We start from the raw sequence: 13,298 nt of genomic DNA on the forward strand, positions 1-13,298 counted from the left end.
CACTGCGCTCCAGCCCGGGCAACAGAGTGAGACTCTATCTCAAAAAAAAAAAAAAAAAAAATTATAGGCTAATTCCCTGATGAACGTAGATGCAAAAATCCTCAACAAAACACTAGCAAACTGAATTCATTCACCACGATAAAGTGAGACTTATCCTTGAGATCCAAGGATGGTTCAACATATGCAAGTAAATGTTAATATACCACATTAACAGAATAAAGGACAAAGACCATATATTATCTCAACAGATGCAGAAGAAACATTTGACAAAATTCAATATCCTTTCATGATAAAAACTCTAACCATATTAGGCACTGAAAGAATGTAACTCAACACAATAAAGACTATATATATATGACAAGCTCACCATTAATATCACACACAAAAGTAGAAAAAGAAAGCTTTTTCCAAAAGCATCTCAGGAAAGATACAAAGATGTCTGCTCTTACCACTCCTATTCAATATAGTAATGGAAGACCTAGCCAGAGGAATCAGGCAAAAAAAGAAAGAGAAGTCATCCAAATTGAAAAAGAAGCCAAATGGTTCCTGTTTGCAGATAATATGATGTTATGTATAGAAAATCCTAAAATGTCAGTGAAAACGCTGCTAGAACTAATAAAATACAATAAAGTTACAGGATATAAAGTCAACCTACAAAAATAGTAGTTTCAGCCAGGCATGGTGGCTCACACCTGTAATCCCAGCACTTTCGGGGGCTGAGGCAAGTGGATCACTTGACCAGAAGTTCAAGACCAGCCTGACCAACATGGTAAAACCCCATCTCTACTAAAAATACAAAGTTATCTGGGCATGGTAGCACACATCTGTAATCCTAGCTACTTGGGAGGCTGAGACAGGAGAATCGCTTGAACCCAGAAGGCGGAGGTTACAGTGAGCCAAGGTTTCGCCATTGCACTCCAGCCTGGGAAACAAAAGTGAAACTGTCTCAAAAAAAAAAAAAAAAAAAGTTTCTATACATTAGCATTAAACCATCTGAAGTGAAATAAAAAAGGCAACTGTATTTACGATAGCTATGAAAAATACTTATGAGCAAATATAGCCAAGGGAGTGAAAGACTTGTATATTGAAAATCATAAAACATTGATGAAAGATATCGAAGGCACAAATAAAAAGAAAGATATACCATGTTCACGGATTGAAACAATATTGTTAAAATGTCCATACTACCAAAAGTGATTACAGATTCAATGCAATCCCTATCAAAATTCCAATGACACTTTTCAAAGAAATAGATTAAAAATCCTAAAATTGTTATTGTACCACAAAACCCCAAATATCTAAAACAATTTTGAGGAAAATGAACAAAATGGAGGCATCATACTTCCTGACTTCAAAATATATTACAAATCTACAGTAATCAAAACAGCATGGTACTACTATAAAAACAGACACATAGACCAAAGGAAGATAACAGATAGCCCCAAAATAAACCCACACATTTACTATCAATTGATTTTTGACAAAGATGCCAAGAACACACAATGGGAGAAAAGACAGTGTCTTCAATAAATGGAGTTTAGAAATCTGGATTATATATGCAAAAGAATGAAATTAGACTTTTATACCATGTACAAAATCAACTCAAAATGGATTAATTTTTTTTTTTTTTTTGAGACAGAGTCTCGCTCTGTCACCCAGGCTGGAATGCAGTGGCGCAATCTCTGCTCACTGCAAGCTCCGCCTCCCAGTTTCACGCCGTTCTCCTGCCTCAGCCTCCCAAGTAGCTGGGACTACAGGCGTCCACCATCACGCCTGGCTAATTTTTTGTATTTTTAGTAGAGACAGGGTTTCACTGTGTTAGCCAGGATGGTCTTGATCTCCTGACCTCATGATCTGCCTGCCTCAGCCTCCCAAAGTGCTGGGATTACAGGCATGAGCCACCGTGCCTGGCCATTCAGATCAAATTCTTAAACATAATACTTGAAACTGTAAAACTACTAGAAGACAACATATAGGAAAAAATGTGTAACTAGCTCTACCAAATATTAAAACATACTACAAAGTCTCTATAGTTAAAAAAGTGTTGTATGGTACGTGAATTGAAAGACAGGCAAATGGAACAGAATAGAAAGTCTAGAAATGAACCAAACTACATATAGAAATTTAGTTTATTATATAGTTAACATCCCAACTAACTGGGAAAAAATTCTACTTTATAGTAAATGGTGCTATAACAAATAGTCATTTGGAAAAATATAAAATGTGGGAGTGGGAAAAGTCTCCATGAATCAAAATCTATTACCAAGATAAGTCTGATAACATAGTATGTACAAATATATTTTGTGAAGTAAATGTCAACACAAAGCCAAAAGATAAATAACAAACTGGGAGAAAATAACATGTATCACAGATAAAGGGCTAATCTCTCCTATATATATGTATATATGAAGATGTCTATAAATTGAAGGGGGAGGGATAACCATTAGAAAAATGAAAAAAAAATTGTTTAAGTTCCTTGTAGATTCTGGATATTAGCCCTTTGTCAGATGGATAGATTGCAAAAATGTTCTCCTCATCAAAAAGTGGGTGACAGATATGAACAGACACTTCTCAAAAGAAGACATCTATGCAGCCAACAGACACATGAAAAAAATGCTCATCATCACTGGTCATTAGAGAAATGCAAACCAAAACCACAATGAGATACCATCTTACACCAGTTAGAATGGTGATCATTAAAAAGTCGGGAAACAACAGATGTTGGAGAGGATGTGGAGAAATAGGGATGCTTTTACATTGCTGGTGGAAGTATAAATTAGTTCAGCCATTGTGGAAGACAGTGTGGTGATTCCTCAAGGATCTAGAACTAGAAATACCATTTGACCCAGCAATCCCATTACTGGGTGTATACACAAAGGATTATAAATCATTCTACTATAAAGATACATGCACATGTATGTGAATTGCAGCACTATTCACAATAGTAGAGACTTGGAACCAACCCAAATGATAGACTGGATAAAGAAAGTGTGGCACATATACATCATGGAATACTATGCAGTCATAAAAAGGAAGAGTTCATGTCCTTTGCAGGGACATAGATGAAGCTGGAAACCGTTATTCTCAACAAACTAACACGAGAACAGAAAACCAAACACCACATGTTCTCACTCATAAGTGGGAGCCGAACAAGGAGAACACATGGACACAGTGAGGGGAACATCACACACCTGGGTCTGTCAGGAGGTGGGGGGGGGGCGCTAAGGGAGGGACAGCATTAGGAGAAATACCTAATGTAGGTGACGGGCTGATGGGTGCAGCAAACCACCATGGCATGTGTATACCTATGTAACAAAACTGCACGTTCTGCACATATACCCCAGAACTCAAAGTATAATAAAAAATGTTAATGAAAAAAAAGAAAAATAGTCCTCAAACATAACAAAAGATCTTCATATTCACTCATAACAAGAGTAATGTCAATTAAAACTGACAAGTCATTACTTACTTTCAGATGGGCAAAATTTCAGAAGCTTTACAACACATTGTGGGTGAGGCTTTAAGAAAAGAAATAGAATCCCATCAAAGTTCCAATAAGCAACTGCATAGAAATTCTAGTGCTAGAATAGTCAAAAACAACTTTAGAAAAGAACAAAACTGGAGGTCTTATACTATCTGATTTCAAGATCTATTATATAAAGTTACAGTAATTAAAACTGTGTGGTATTGGTGAAGACACAGATACATATATCAGTGAAACTGAACAGAGTCCAGAAATAGACCCACACTAAGATGGTCAATTTTTTTTTCCCACAAAAGTACCAAAGGAACAAAGGGAAGTCTTTCCAAAACTCAGTTATCTTTCCAAAAATAACTGAATATCCTTATGGAGGAAAAAAATAGCACCAACTTTACCTCATACTAGGCACAAGAAATTAACTCGAGATGGGTCACAGACCTAAATGAAAAAAGCTAAAAGTATACAAATTTAAAAGAAAACAGGAGCAATGAATGAAATGAAGAAACATAGGAGAAAATCTCTGTTACCTTCAGGTGGGTAGGGATTTCTTACTTTGCACACCCAAGGTATGGGCCATAAAGGAAAAATTGGTAAATTAAATTCCATTAAAATATTAAAAATGTACTCTTGTAAAGACACTGCTAAGGAAACAGAAGTGCAAGTGGAGAAAGAAAATATTCATAATACATATCTGATAAAGAATGTTATTCACAATACATATGTATTCACAATACATATCTGATAAAAAATACAAAAAAAAATTAGCCAGGTGTGGTGGCACATGCCTATAATCCTAGCTAATCAGGAGGCCGAGGTAGGAAGATTGCTCGAACCTGGGAGGCAGAGGTTGCAGTGAGCCAAGATCACGCCACTGCACTCCAGCCTGGGCAAACAGAATACATAAAGAATTCATACAAAACTACAAGGGCAGAAAACAGACCAGCAGTGGTCGAGGTCTAGGGATGGGAGGATTTGCACAAAGGGGTATAAGGAAGACAAAGTAAGATACCCAAAAAAGTATTTTCTGCATGATTCCATTCATATAAAGGCACAGGCAAAAACCACATCAATGGTTATAGGGGAGGGGTTTGTGATTGATTAGGAAAGGGCAAGAGGGAATTTTCAGGTGTTACAGAAATGTTCTGTGTCTTGATTAGGTGTGCACATTCTTTGAAACTGATCAAACTGTCACACCAAATCTGAGCACTTCATTTCATGTGAACTGTATCTCAATAGAAAAACATTTTAGAAATCATTACAATTGCTATATACTGGATACAGACAATAATCTTAAACTACCCAGTGGTAGGGATGGTATCTTGTTCTCCTTTGTGTCTCAAACACCATGGAGCTTAGTGCATTGTGCATTATTTTATATAAAGGACATGGCCCTGCAAATCTCAATTAATACATGACTAAATTTTGGGGTTTTTTTGAGACACAGTTTTGCTCTTGTCACCCAGGCTGGAGTGCAACGGCACAATCTCGGCTCACTGCAACCACCACCTCCCAGGTTCAAGTGATTTTCCTGCCTTGGCCTCCCGGGTAGCTGGGATTACAGGTGTGCACCACCACCCCTGGCTAATTTTTTGTGTTTTTAGTAGAGACGGGATTTAACCGTGTTGGTGAGGCTGGTCTCAAACTCCTGACCTCAGATGATTCACCCGCCTTGGCCTCCCAAAGTGCTGGGATTACAGGCATGAAATACATGACTAATCTTAATCAAACTGGCAGAGCAGGTGTTTGGCTGATGTGGTGATGGGGTAAAATCAGTTTATGATTCACACAGCCTTCCAACTTTGCAATTATGCCATTAAAGGATTTTTCACGGAAGGGGGATTCACATCAAGGAGTAAGCAGTGCTTACTCCTTAGTGCAGCTGATCAATACACTCAATACATGTCTGCAAACTTTAAAGGAATTTATGCAGCAGATCCAAGTCTTAAAGATTAAAAAAAAAAAGAGCAAACAAACCTAGAAACAAAATTCATAAAGTAAAACCGTAGCAAAACAAAGATTCAGGCAGAAAGATGTTCATGATAACACTGGAAAACAGTAAGATCAAATGAAAACAGAAAGAATGATTACATAAATCATGCCAATACCTTCAATAAAATCCTGTTCCTCTATTACAAAGAAGGGATAGATATAGATGTACTGTCATGAGAGGATAATATATTGCTAAGGTAGAAAAAGTAAATTGCAAAACATTATACATGATATAAACACATTGTTTGGAAAAATATATATGCATAGAAAAGTAGTACATGTATAGAAAAGAAAAGTGGTAGAAGATCTGTTGATAGTATGTCCTCAGGAGGTGGAAAATGGGGGACTTACACATTTTACAAATTGTATGTCTATAGAGTTTGAACTTTATATAATGTACCTATATAGTTTTTCTAATTAACTCTTCAGACGGGGGAACGGGTAAAACTGTGAAGAAGGAATCATCCGAAACACTCTCCCACTAACTTTTTTCTCTTGCTCTTTTAGTGGGTAATGTTTTGGAATATTAACCATAAGTTTTCGATTCAGTAACGTCCCTCATTCAATCTTTTATTTTTTGGTCTCAGGGAAGACAGAGCAATACTTAAACCTACTAAGACAATGGCCAGTTCTTTCAGTTGACCCTTTCCAGGGTAAAACAATGGATTGGAAATAATGCACAATAAGGAAATGCCGAAGTCCAGCTGCTCAGCATCATCCCATCCCTTTCACTGTTCCCAAAATAGATTTGGGGGATCTTATTTATAGCAGAAGAGTTCTGACTCCAAAAGAGTCTGGCCAGGAACAAATGCACATCAACATCCTGGTCCTAAATGTGTAACACCCTCCACCCTTATCCCTGATAACTTGGATGCAGTCCTTGTTAGGGAAAGGAGGGTTGGGAGGAGCGTGAACCTAAAATGCCTGAAAATTATTAGGGCAACCTGCCAAACTGTAGTTGCAAAAGAACAATTAGTTATTGAAAATTAAGCAATTACATGGTTCATAGCCCTGAATTATTAGAATTAAATTTATACTATTTAATTTCAGCTCCTTTTCTAAAAACCACTGAACTGCTTTAACTGAGACATTGTAATTTTCTTAATTATACTTAAATATATGTTTCTTTTCTTTTAAACTTTCTGCCTACTTTGCACAAAATGAGGTAGCCAAGACAGTCTTAAAGTTCTCCTCGGCTTGACTTGAAAAGGCTTTTTCCTGACTCTAGGCCCAAAACTCTCTTTTCTTAGAGCATGATATGGTTTGACTCTGTGTCTACACCCAAATCTCATCTTGTAGCTCCCATAATTCCCACGTGTTATGGGAGGGTCCCTGTTGGTGATGACTGAATCACGGAGATGGGTCGTTCCTGTGCTGTTCTCATGAGAGTAAGTCTTATAAGATCCAACGGTTTTAAAATGGGGAGTTTCCCTGCACAAGCTTTCCCCTTTTGTCTGCTGCCATGTGAGATTTACCTTTCGCCTTCTGCCACGATTGTGAGGCCTCCCCAGCCACGTGGAACTATAAGTCCAATAAACCTCTTTCTTTTGTAAATTGCCCCGTCTTGGGTATGTCTTTATCATCAGTGTGAAAATGGACTAATACAGTAAATTGGTACCAGCATAGGGGGACACTGCTGAAAAGATACCAGAAAATGTGGAAGCAACTTTGGAACTGCATTGGAGGGCTCAGAAGAAGACAGGAAAATGCGGGAAAGTTTGGAACTCCCTAGAGACTTGTTGAATGGCTTTGACAAAAATGCTGACAGTGATATGAACAGTAAGGTATAGACTGAGGTGGTCTCAGATGGAGATGAGGAACTTGTTGGGAACTGGAGCAAAGGTGATTCTTGTTATGTTTTAGCAAAGAGATTGGTGGTATTTTGCCCCTTCCCTAGAGATCTGTGGAACTTTGAAATTGAGAGAGATGATTTACGGTATCTGGTGGAAGAAATTTCTAAGAAGCAAAGCATTCAAGAGGTAACCCGGGTGCTGTTAAAGGCATTCAGTTTCAAAAGGGAAACACAATAAAAGTGTGAAAAATTTGCTGCCTGAAAATGCAATAGAAAAGAAAATCCCATTTTCTGAGCAGAAATTCAAGCTGGCTGCAGAAATTTGCATAAGTAACAAGGAGCTGAGTGTTAGTCACCAAGACAATGGGGAAAATGTCTCTATGGCATGTCAGAGACCTTCATGGCAGCCCCTCCCATCATAGGCCCAGAGGCCTAGGAGGAAAAAGTGGTTTCATGGGCTGGACCCAGGTTACCCGTGCTATGTGCAGCCTAGAAACTTGGTGCCCTGTATCCCAACTGCTCCAGCCATGGATGAAAGGGGCCAATGTAGAGCTTGAGTCGTGGCTTCAGAGGGTGCAGGCCTCAAGCCTTGGCAGCATTCATGTAGTGTTGAGCCTGTGAGTCCACAGAAGTCAAGAATTGAGGTTTGGGAACCTCTGCCTAGATTTCAGATGTATGGAAACTCCTGGATGCCCAGGCATAATTGTGCTATAGGAGTGGGACCCTCATGGAGAGCTTCTGCTAGGGCAGTACAGAACAGAAATGTGGGGTTGGAGCCCCCCACATAGAGTCCCTACTGGGGCACTGGCCTAGTGGAGCTGTGAGAAGAGGGCCACCATCCTCTAGACCCCAGAATAGTAGACCCACTGACAACTTGCACCGTGTGCCTGGAAAAGCCGCACTCAATGCTAGCCCATGAAGGCAACCAGGATGGGGGCTGTACCCTGCAAAGCCACAGAGGCACAGCTACCCAACGCCATGGGAACCCGCCTTTTGTATCTGCATGACCTGGATGTGAGACGTGAAGTCAAAGGAGATCAGTTTGGAGCTTTAGGGTTTGACTGCCTTGCTGGATTTTGGACTTGTATGGGGCCTGTAGCCCCCTTTTTTGGCCAATTTCTCCCATTTAGAATGGCTGTATTTACCCAATGCCTGTACCCCCATTGTATCTAGGAAGTAACTAATTTGCTTTTGATTTAACAAGCTCATAAGCAGAAGGGACTTGCCTTGTCTCAGATGAGACTGTAGACTGTGAACTTCTGAGTTAATGCGGAAATGAGGTGAGATTTTGAGGGACTATTGGGAAGGCATGATTGGTTTTGAAATGTGAAGATACCGGATTTGGGAGGGGCCAGGGGCAGAATGATATGGTTTGGCTCTGTGTCCCCACCCAAATCTCATCTTGTAGCTCCCACAATTCCTGTGTGTTGTGGCAGGAACCCTGTGGGAGATGACTGAATCATGGGGAAGGGTCTTTCCCACGCTGTTCTCATGATAGTGAATAAGTCTCATGAGATCCGATGGTTTTAAAAAGGGGAGGTTCCCTGCACAAGCTCTCTTGTCTGCCACCATGTGAGATGTAACTTTCACCTTCCATCACGATTGTGAGGCCTCCCCAGCCACGTGGAACCGTAAGTCCAATAAACCTCTTTCTTTTGTAAATTGCCCAGTTTTGGGTATGTCTTTATCAGCAGCGTGAAAACGGACTAATACAGAGCATTTTCTTTAGAAAGCTTTTCACTGTAAATCATTTCTCTGTCTTGAGATATACGTAATTCTTTTTAATAGCATCTTACTAGTTTTACAAACCAGAATAATCTTTGTCAAGGACCTGGGAGCCATTCCTTTGAAATGCAATCATCAAGGAAGACAGTCCCCCTATCTCCCAGTTTCTATGGGAGGGTAGGAGCATAATTTCCCTGAGAGCCAATTAGCAAACACAGCTGGCCTAATCACGGAGGAAACCTTTGTAAACTCAGCAAACAACTCAGTATGCTTCCTACAGCCCTCCAGCCCCTTTCTACTCTCATCCTAAAGCTTAAAAAACCCTGCCCGACTTTGTTTCAGAGTTAGTTTAGACTGAGTTCTGGTCTCCCTTCCCTAGGACAACATCTTTGCCTAAAGTATTCTTTGCATATGTGACTTTCTCTGGTGGAATGTATGCTTTGACAAAGGAAAACTAAGACAAATTAAACTACTTATCATCACTGAACTTCCACAGCCCCTGCTATTTATGCAACACTTAACATGTTCTTGCAATGTAAGTATCAGGACCGCCCTCTGGGTTGGATACAATAGCATCCTTTCCTCTTACAGTTATTTTCAGATACAAGCCTTAGGAAATGGAGGCTTAGAGAAACCAAGCAATTTGCCATAGGTCACAGCAAATAAATTCTGGACTAGTGAGGACTAGGGACAAGGCATTTGCCTTCAAAGTCAGTGCGTTCAAGCACTTTGCATAGCCAATATAAAATTCCAAACAGTGCTTCTATTTGATTTGATTATGTGTATGTGTGTGTGTGTGGTGGGGGGGAGGGGGGTATGAGGAAGTCTCTAGAGATTTATGTCCGTGAGTTTTGTTTGGGGGGTCGCCCTTTTGGGCTCTGCGCGCCCGCCTCCAGTGCGTCAAGGAACAGCGGCCAGCACAGGGGACGCCCGCAGGAGGAGGACTGGCCGGGACTCCTGGGCACTCACCGCTCAGGCCTCGCCGCCGCCTCTGCCACTGAAGAGCGCGCGTCCACCGGGGCGGGGCTCCTCCCAACGCCCTCCCCAACCGCCAGCTGCCCGCGGGCAGGTCTGTAGCCTGGCCCTCGCGCGGACTCGGCTGGGAGCTGGCTGCACGAGGGCGGAGGGCGCGCAGTAAGTGGAGCGGTAGGAGTCAGCGGTGCCGGCCGCGGGAGGTACGGTTGAAGCAGTCGGCGGTGCGCGAGGGGAGCACGCAGGAGCCGCCTCAGTCCCTCCTCCGCACGTGCGCCCACGAGTGTAGTCCCCAGTTTGTTCCACCTGTTATCCCTCAGCTCCAGTGCGCCCACCTGCTGCCCCACCTGCCCAACGTTACTTCTTCCCTGCTTCCCCTACAGCCCGACAGGGGTCGGGGTCCTCACCCACCGCCCCACCCACCTCGTTCATGCACACACCCATCTCGTCCCATGCGCCCTGCCCTACGCCCCAAGTCCCTGAAAGGGCCCCACCTAGGTACCCTTTTGGATGCTCTTTAGGTTCTTCGCCTATCGACCCTCCTGGACGACCCCACAATCCTCCGCCTCTCGCGGGCTCCTCTCTCCGTCGTGTGCCATGGTCACCTTCAGCAGGCCCAGCCGCTGATGACAAGTTTAAGAAGATTCATGAGCCGCTGCTCCTCAGGGTCTACTGGCGTTTAGCAGACAACTTCCCAAAGGCTCGGGATCCTGCAAACACCTCATACGGGCCACTCAAAAGATGCCGTCCTGGGGCAGACCCCGCGCCAAGCGCGCTGTCCTCGCGTTCCCTTCTCCAGCTTGCGCAGCCCCTGCGGCTTCTGTCCCGGACGGTTCAGCGCGGGGGACGCTCCGCCCGCCCGCTTCATCTGCGCCCGCTGCCTTTACCCGCTTAGCCACCCCGGCGTTTCCACCTCCGTATATTTCTCATGCTCCCAAGTTCTATAATGCTTGCTCCTCTTGGCCCGCCCAACCCCAATTCTCGCGTCCAGTGTTTGTTTAGAATCGCAGGTTTTGATTCGATCACAGGCCAAATTCACTGTCCCCTGCGATGCCCGGTACGACTTGCTCCAGCTCCGAAGTTAAGCTTTTGTCAGGAGAGGGCGCTAGAGGAACACTGCAGGACAAGGAGTTCTCTTCCTAGTTGGGGAAAAATCCAGGACTATATAGAACATCCTCCGCCCCAAACTGGGAAGGAGCCAGCAGACCAAAGAATGACTCAGACCAGTCCAGCTTGACGAGTACATGAGTTGATTAGGACTCACGTATAGGCCATTTCTTTTCTTTTTTTCTCTTTTTTTTTTTTTTTGAGAGGGAATCTCATGGCACCTCGTTTTCATCGTCACTGGATGCTTTCTCTGGGTTAGCAAGGGTCAAGAAGACTTGTTCCGATGTGATCTGACTGACGGAATAGTCTATTAAATCAAATTGCTCTTTAGCTTCCTCCAAAATGCCAAACACCGTTAACAACAGCAACAAAAACGCGGTTACCATTGCAATCTCCCCTTCAGCCCCCAACTCAGATGAGCCTCTTCCACTCCCCGATTCCTATTAAGCGTATGTTGGAGGACAAAAGGCACAGAAGGGGGAGGTGAGAAGGCGGAAGAACAGAGAATTGAGAAGGTGAGAGGAGGCCATTCTCTGTTCCCATTCTCTTGATGGACATGGACTAATAGTCAGATTTAGGGGAAGAAATCAAGGCAATTAAACTCTAGGGGTATTTGGAAAGTAACCTAACGCTGCTGCTCCTCCCAGCAATGCCAGGCTCCCATTCCTAATGCCCGAATCCCAAATACTCCCCACCCTTAGTGCTCTCTTAACATGCAGTGTTACAAGGGCAAGATTTCGACCATCACCTTTCCCCAGTCCTTGCTGGGAATGTAGCAGTTAAGGACTCCTTGGTTCTCGTGTTTTAAGACACTACCTAAGAAAGGATAATAGGACAAGTGAATAATCTTACAGACTTCATTTGAAATCGCCAAAATATTGCTCTATTTACTTAATTATATACTTGGAGGGGTGGATAAAGGAGGTTAATACAAAAGGAGATATGACCTGCTAACCCAATCTCTTTGGTATCCATGATATAGTTAATGGTTTTGGCAGATTTATTCCTCATGAACTAGTCTTATTATGTGGATTGAGGATACAAATACTAGCCAGTTCACCTGCCCAATGTAAAACACCTGAGCCTTCTAAAAGTGTAATGTGGTCAGGTTCAGTGGCTCACGCCTGTAATCTCAGCACTTCGGGAGGCCAAGGCGAGCGGATCACCTGAGGTCAGGAGTTTGGGACCAGTCTCGCCAACATGGTGAAACCCTGTCTCTACTAAAAATAGAAAAATTAGCTGAGCATGGTGGTGCACGCCTTTAATGCAAGCTACTTGGCAGGCTGAGACAGGAGAATCGCTTGAACCCAGGAAGCGGAGGTTGCAGTGAGCCGAGATCACGCCACTGAACTCCAGCCTGGGTGACAGAGTGAGACTCTGTCTCAAAAAGTAAAAAATAAAATTTAAAAAAACCTAACTAAAAGCCTAATGTTACTACGAGACTTTATTCCTAAATGCAGTGCTGAGAATCTGAACTGGGATGTTTTCCTCCCCGGCGGTGTGTGGGCATGTACAGTGTGTTTGGTGGGGAGGACAACAGGAATAATCACAATAAGAACAAGATTAATAACAATCAGGATTAATCATAATACGAATAATCACAGTACGAATAGCCTCACACTATTCTTGTAATTATACAACCCCATGCCATGTGGAACAGGAAATCACGTATAAATCACCAAAGTCAGACCACTTGTTCTAGTTTCTTAACAGGTGAGTAACGATCCACAGGTGGAGTAGGAGGAAAAAGGGTGGTGTCTATTCCTAATTTAGAATAAACATTTGTATTTACACTTTTATTGCATATTTGTAGATTATAGCAAATGAAATTAACTGGGATTATAAATGTTACAAAAACACATGTTTGTCACGGTGTGGGATTTTTCTTAATGTTAGTCGTAAAGCATGTATTGCCTTCATGATCACACGAATAAATATGAAATATTTCAAACATCGAGCTGAATGAATTATTTAAAGCAAATACACACAAAACCACCCTATCCAGGTCAAGTAATAATAACCCATACATTCCCATGTGCTACTTCCCAGCTTCTGTCCTCTATAAAAAGTAGCCATTGCTTTTATTGTTATTTGAGCAGTTCCCTAGAAGTTCTCTTTTTATCTTTTTATCTACACATGCACCTCTAAAATTGTGATTTGGATTTTTCTACTTTAGAACTTTATATGAATGGAATCATCCAGTATTCATTCTTTTCTTTCTGCTTCACTCAA

General features: G+C 42.1%; 1 protein-coding gene across 1 annotated transcript in view; it reads right to left on the reverse strand.

Annotated features, from left to right (window-relative positions):
- Window positions 1-10,942, reverse strand: part of LOC105536637 (putative uncharacterized protein CRYM-AS1) — a 36,609-nt gene extending 25,667 nt beyond the window's left edge. Inside the window, exon 1 of the mRNA XM_011976038.1 lies at window positions 10,454-10,942. The gene's annotated coding sequence lies outside the window, so the exon portion shown is untranslated. The remainder of the gene's footprint in view (window positions 1-10,453) is intronic.
- Window positions 10,943-13,298: the final 2,356 nt, after the last annotated feature.

Source organism: Mandrillus leucophaeus, unplaced genomic scaffold (genome assembly GCF_000951045.1).
Source record: "Mandrillus leucophaeus isolate KB7577 unplaced genomic scaffold, Mleu.le_1.0 Scaffold162, whole genome shotgun sequence".
Classification (NCBI taxonomy): Eukaryota; Metazoa; Chordata; class Mammalia; order Primates; family Cercopithecidae; genus Mandrillus; species Mandrillus leucophaeus.